The 6,859-nt window shown below is 39.3% G+C and overlaps 2 long non-coding RNA genes across 2 annotated transcripts; both read left to right on the top strand.

Annotated features, from left to right (window-relative positions):
• Positions 1–528: 528 nt before the first annotated feature.
• On the top strand, positions 529–2,963 carry LOC112945763. The gene is made up of 2 exons (XR_003249085.1): positions 529–772; positions 2,930–2,963. It is a non-coding gene; the product is annotated as an uncharacterized LOC112945763 (long non-coding RNA).
• A 1,041-nt stretch (positions 2,964–4,004) lies between these two features.
• LOC112945607 lies at positions 4,005–5,943 on the top strand. The gene is made up of 2 exons (XR_003249050.1): positions 4,005–4,068; positions 5,749–5,943. It is a non-coding gene; the product is annotated as an uncharacterized LOC112945607 (long non-coding RNA).
• The last annotated feature ends 916 nt before the right edge of the window (positions 5,944–6,859 follow it).

Raw genomic sequence — 6,859 nt, 5'->3', positions numbered from 1 at the left:
CGCTGCCGGGCAGCGAGGCCGGGCCGGGCGGTGGAAGGCGGCCGCGCAGTCCCTGTCCGCGCCGCCGCCCCGCCCCGAGGGGGCACCCGCCGCGCACGGGCAGCGCGGGGCCGCCGGGCTCGGGCCGGACGGGACGGGACGGGACGGAGCGGGATAGAGCGGGACGGGAGCGGCGCTGCCCGCCGCGGAGCCGGGTCCCCGCGCGGGACACCCTGGGGGGGGGCGAGGCCCTCGGTACCTGCGGCAGCCGCCCGGGACGGGCCCCCTGCGGGCTGCGTACGGAGGTCGCGCCCTCCCTACGGGCCTGGTGGATCCTCACAGCATCCCGGGGTCTGCGGGATCCCGCTGCCGGGAACGCCGCGGTGGGCGCCAGCAGCCCCAGCCACACGTCCCTTGATCCCCAGTCTGCCTTTTCCTCTCTCCAGAGGAGAGAGATGGAGCAGCCTGGCCGAACACCGGCCTTTCTCTCCACGTTTAATCATACAGCACGTGTGCTCAACACTTAAAATCAAGGAAGACTTAATGCCGTCTTTTTTCCCTCCTGACTGCTCCCGAATGGCTTTATAACCCCTGCAAGGCCTCCCAGCCCCCTTGAAGCTTCATTCCCTCCCCATATACCGAGCACCGACGGCATGTCCCAGCACCACGGAGGCTTCAGCCGTGCGGGGCCAGAGCAGTGTCTCCTCTTCCCGGGGATATGCGGCGCATGGATCGGGATGAGGATGTGGATCCATGAATCTGCTCGGCTTGGTAGCTTAGAAAGTCACCACAGGTAGGTGGGCAGGTAGGCCCCGATTCGGGGAAGCAGCCATCAGCCATCATACTCTTCCACGCGACAGAAGTGCTCCCCAAACTTGGATACGTGCTTGGATTTATTTCCCAGCTTCCCGAGTACTTTACTCAACAGTGCTTATATTGTAGTCCGTCATTTAACGATATCATTTTCTAAGTTGTATTTTGAGGAATTTTATAGAGAGGTCTGCTGTTAATTTGCTACTTTTTAATCTATAACTAGATTCAGATCAAAAAAGTATTTAATTAGTTTTAATTCACATGGATAAAATAATATAAACTCCTAGCATTACTACAGCAGGTCAGGTTTGTCCTGGAGCTCAGGCATTAGGTGCATTGTGTGTGAGCTGCAGCGGGGATTCCTGCAAAATTACAGCGCTCACAATTGTAGAGGACAAGGAAAAAAAATATATGAAGTTCTAAAATTTACCTGGTTCTAAATTATGCCAGGGATAGGAACAAGCATTTTCTTGTGATTCAATTTTGTACCTGGAAATTGTAGCCCTACAGAAGAGCTTACAAATCCTTGCAGAGCCAAATAACTTGGGGGGCAAAAAAATAAAAGTGACGGTGAGAATCTGCATTCTGAGGATTTGAAAAGACTTTCATAAAGTCTGTAGCACAATGACCTTCCGTGTGATCACAGCTCGTTTTATTTTAGGTTGATTTTCACTGAGACTAAGAGTGCAAAGGGAGGAGTTATGGGGAGTTACACTCTCCTATACCCACTCAGAGACTAAATATGTATATCAATGCAAATGTAGTTTTCCATAGCTGCTGAGGCATGCAAGAATGTGTGATATTCTGTATTTAAATGAGTATTTTCTCATGAATTGAAAAGAAAGGGGATGGGACACAAAATCTACCTAATCTATTCTTTCTCAAATAATGGAGGAAGATAAATTTTGCATCTGGGTTTTATTATTGAAGTTACTAGCAGATCCACGCATAAAAAAAAGGAAATATCTACAGTGAATTAAAAGGAAAGAATCTATTTTGTATTTAAAACCAACCAATAATGAAGTGAAGCTGAAGAGTTATAGACGAGACAAAAACAAAATGAGAAAAGAATCCCTTGTGATACAAGCTTTTATTTTCCTCCTTCACATTAAGGATTCATCGTACTGAGTACGTACTGAGTATGCCAGGCATGTTTGTCATTTTGCAGACAAAATGTAGAAATCACCATCTTCTAAAAATCTATGCTCTTTGAGAGGTTAGAGATGCAAAGAAAGGAGGAACCACACACAGGTGCCAGTGACACCAGTTATTGCTGCTCGTTGCTCCAAGGCCAGGTACCATGGTTTCTAAAGGACCAGATTTGCAGTAAAGTCTAGCTATACAAAACGTTTTTAATTCCCAAGCTATATACAAATAAAGTTTTAAAATCCCCTAGATGCATCTATCTCTCTGTTTAGAGATGCATCTATCTCTGTGCTTTATTGTTTGTGTAATACTACTTTCTACAGTAGCAGCTGAACTTGCATATGATGTAAGAATCAGACTTTTTTTAGGTAGACTTGCTTGCCTCCCATGCCAAATCTTCAAAAGGAGGAAATACTTTCTCTAACCTCCCTCCTGAGCCTTTTAGTAGTCTCTTATCTTTGGATGAAATGGAAATTTATTTTTTTCCTCTAAACAGTATGGAATAAATGTTTTAACGAATTCACTTTTCATATTATTGCTAGTAATATTTTTAAGAATAAACAAAATTAGGTGGTTTTTGGTGAAGGTCCCCTGCAACCTGTGGATTTTCAGCAAGAGGAAGGTTCACCCCTGTGTCTGGACACATGTAGCACCTGTAAGTAATGACATTACTGGCTGTTATCTGAGATGTCTGTGGCACAAAAATTTGAATTCAGGAGAAACCTTACAGTTTGTTTTTTGAATTTAAAATTTTCCATTTGTATGGAAGTATCAAAAGTTACAAATCAAAAGCCTCTTACAGAGGCCAATTTCCCTCCTCTCCCAACTGCCCGGGGCTGCGCTCGCTGCCAGCTCCCGTGCACGGCACCAGGAATCTGGGAAGCCTCGTGTCCCAGCTGGAGTCTCTCGGGCTGATCTGAGGAGCTGCGGTGATCCTGGCATAAAGGTGGAGAAGTCTGTGCACACTTAATTAAAGCCCAGCTTTCCCTAGGAGCATCATTACTCTGGAAAAGTGCCTTTCTGCCGGCCACGGCTCAGTGCAGTGCGCAAGGAAGAGCCGGGGACCAAGTGCATCGTCCGTGTGACTTAGTGCCAGGCAAAGAGGAGTGCAGGAGTTTCCAATGAAAGGAGGTACGTGTGGTTAAAACGTGAGCAATTCAGAGCATGACTAAAACCAGTTTCTTGCAAGTATAGGGTTACACCTTGCTAATTTTCGTTGTATAGCCTCTGCAGATACCTGTCGCCATATATGACAGCAGGCTTTTCAGTGCGTCACAGAGTGTTTTAAAGCACATCAAAGTAACCATCATAATTTGAAAAATATTTGCAGGAAACTTGCTTTTATTTAGTAAAGTAATGCTGTTAGCCTTTTGGCAAAGTTAGTGTAATGTAATAGGATACCGTGGTTTTGGAAGGAACAAGCAGGAGTGTTTCCTAAACAGGGAGCTCTGTGCTTGGGTTATGAGGGTGTTTTCTCCAACTCTTTTGAGCCAAGTTACAGCAACTTAGTGAGTTTGTAAAAAATATTATCATTGTCTTTCAGGAAGTTCGCTAAGATACACAACCATTTATATCCTACCGGTGGGGAAACTGGGGCACAGGAGAGTTTACCAACTCAGCCAAAGTTTAATAGGGGATCCCTGGTAGAAGTGAAAATAGAAGGAAGATGATGCTGATTTGAAACTATTACGTCTTAATAGTCTGGAGTTTGTGCTTCAGAGTTTTCAGATTGGGAGTTATTTTTCACTTGTTTGATGAACAGCTGACACCCAATAGTTTTGAATAGCAAAATGTTAACGTGACCCTACAAAAGTGTCCCCTATGTTGGGCAGGTCTCCAGTAAGAAGGATGGCTAAAATTCCCAAAAGGTATATCCTAAAGTTTATGTCTAAATTCCCAATTCTGAAAACATAACCTGTTCTTTGAGACATGTAAGAGAAGATAACACACCTCCAGGAAGAGAGCTCTGACAAAATATTTAATTTGTTCTTGACCCTGTTTTGTTTCTTTTTCTTGTTGTTGTTTTCTCCTGCAGAATTTAAGATGGCAACACTGTGTAACAGACACGGAGAAATTTCTGCTGTCTGTTTTTGGCCATGAAGGGAAAAACAGAGAAAGAAGAGTAGCTAAGTAAGAGTTTTATTTTCAATTTAACCTTCTAGACTATTTTAGATTTACTGGGCATTTCAGCCTGGCTTAAATACAGAGGAGACGTTCTGCTAGTCAGAAAATTATTTTAGTCTCTCTTGCAAATATTTGTAGATAAATCTTATTTTGTTTATATGCACTTTATTTTTTCTGTAAGGCTGCTTGGTGATTAAAGTAAGGAACTGCAAAAACAGACTACCAGCCTTGGCAGCAGTTCTTTTTTTGGTTCCCATCACAAAATGCAGAAGACCTTTGAATATTGGCTTGTAGTTAGTGTCTTTTTTTTTTTTTTTTTTTGTAGGGAAAGATCAGGGAAGAGACTGAGTCTTTTTGTCTTGGAATTCTTTCATCAGGTCTGTGCATATATAGAAATAACATGTAAGTCAGGCCACTTTCCTAAAGGAAACCTCTGTAATAACAACATTTACTTTGAAAAAACATGGCAAATTTTATATTGACAGTGATTTGAACATGCAGAATATCCTTCCAAATATTCAAAAACTGTACTCTTGAATGTGAGAAGTTTCTTAATGAATCTAGTTATTAAAAAAAGGAGAAATAAAGTATTAACTTGATGTCAATTTAAATTAAGAAAATGGAGAGAACAAGTAGGTTTTACTGTGAAGTGAACCAGCCTTAGAATTTAGGATCTGATCATATTTAGGTATGTTTCAGATCCTCCTGTTATTATTCACCATTTGGTTTCCTTATTACAAAATCAATGTGCTCTGAGTTCGCAGATTAGCTAGTAATATTTTAGGGAAAAGAGAGGAAGTTGTTCTTTCTCTTTAACAATTATTATTTTACCTTTTCTCTGAAATTTAGATCAGTGCTTGCTCTTATTTCACTTTCCTGTGAGGAACAGAACAGAAAATGAGTATATATAGGATTTGCCTTACTATTTTTTAAGCTTTATAGCATGACTTTACCCTTCAACAGAATAAATATGTAGACAGCACTCAGTCAGCAAGTAGGAAATACTTGCATGCTTTTAAGCACAATTTATTAGCTGAGTAACTTATGTAAACAGAATATTGCTTTATGCAAATAAAATATTAAAAATAGTTATATTAAAAATAACTCTTGTTTTAAAATCACTGAGTCTTTTTATTGGAGGTGGATCTTAGAAGGGAGGAAAAGCTTACTAGCTAGGATAATTTTATTACAATATGGTTGAAATGGAAAAACTATTCTTTTTAAAAAATTGACTTCATCTTTTTAACCTTTCAAATAGTATATTATACTAGAATAGCCTTGGGTTCTGATCTTGGCTTTTTACTAATGTCACAGAAGTATTGACTTTCAGGTAGGAATAGTTGTCCTTAGAAAGAGAAATTTCAGCAATTTAAGAGGATTTTAAACTTGTGTCATTTGAAATAAGTACGTTAAGTGTTGCTTCAAAGTATGAATTCACATTATCTATAGCAGAATTTCAGCCTTAGCACAGAAGTCAGTGGTAATTTTCATATAAATATTCTTGAGAAAAGAATCAAGAAGTTGTTTTTCAGTTTTCAGGCATATTTATCACTTGTGAGTTGTGGTAAATGCGGAGATGCTCAGCATTCTTTAAAAATCAAATAATTAGAACTTATATATTCTCTGATACAAGCAATAATGGTGATTTCCTTCATACAGCCAACTCCCTTTTCCTTCTTTTTGCAGTCAGACTCTACATTTCAGTGAGTCTACTGAAATCCAGGAGCAATTGGAGAACTCATCATCCCTTCCTTTCTGAGAAGAGGTAATAATTGTGCATAGACAAATATAAATAGTTTGTATTAATATTCTGTTACTCCAAATGATAATGACTAGATCTTGCTATGTACTTCTGTATAACCTCTACTTTTAATTTTGTTACTTAAAATATTTCATATTGCAAACATGTAGCTGAAAGATAATTAAAATTCTGAATTAAGGGCTTTTTATTTGCATTGTGTTTGTACGGAGGAGGTCCCACTGTCTCTGGAATCCGTCTGTACAAATATTCCTCAGTTGAGAAGCACATACATTCGAATTGGGTTTTTTTAATTATTAATTAGATGGTCATTTTTTTCTATTTCTTAACATTGTTCTCATTGCATCAGAAGCTTTCTGAATCAAATCTGTACTAATAAGGTTTTAAGTCTTTTTTATCAAAAATTTGGCTTTGACCTTCTGCCCAGTTCAGACTAGTTGTGTATTGAGCCTCCTGGATCTTTAGTACTCAGTAAGTATTTTGTAGCATTTTCATGAAGTGTCACTTAAATGTTCAGTGGTGAAGAATTAACTATGTTTCTTTATTTTATTTTCATTCTTTGCTAGATTAAATAGCTAGATTTGATAGCACGGGTTAGTTGCATAAATAATCCTTCATCCTATGCATAGAACAAATGAAAATCAAAGACATTTCAATTCCTGCCAAAATATTTTTTTTAACTTTAGGCCTCACACTTATTCACATAGTCAATGTCTGAGTATTGAATGACTGAATTTTAAATTCATCACGTATTTTTCATATTAAAATGAGCTTTAAGACTTGTGTTTAAATGGGTGAGGTTATTTCTTAGGAGTTAAAATGTTTCTGGTTTTATTTCTTATATTTCAACTTTTCCTGTAAATTTTTGTTTCCTTGTATTTGTTCGTTGCTCCCATGTACTAATATAGACAATATGTGAATATGAGCTATGCTCATATTATCTAAGAGTTTGTAGTTTGAGCTGAATCTGAATTTAACCTTAAATTGAGTATAGTCCCGGATACAAAACCGGGATCAATATGTGTTTTTTTTTTTTTT

The sequence above is a fragment of the Nothoprocta perdicaria genome, unplaced genomic scaffold (assembly GCF_003342845.1).
Source record: "Nothoprocta perdicaria isolate Ctin4 unplaced genomic scaffold, notPer1 scaffold_1, whole genome shotgun sequence".
NCBI lineage: Eukaryota > Metazoa > Chordata > Aves > Tinamiformes > Tinamidae > Nothoprocta > Nothoprocta perdicaria.
The sequence above is the reverse complement of the archived record's forward strand: the minus strand, read 5'-3'. Positions and strand labels throughout refer to the sequence as shown.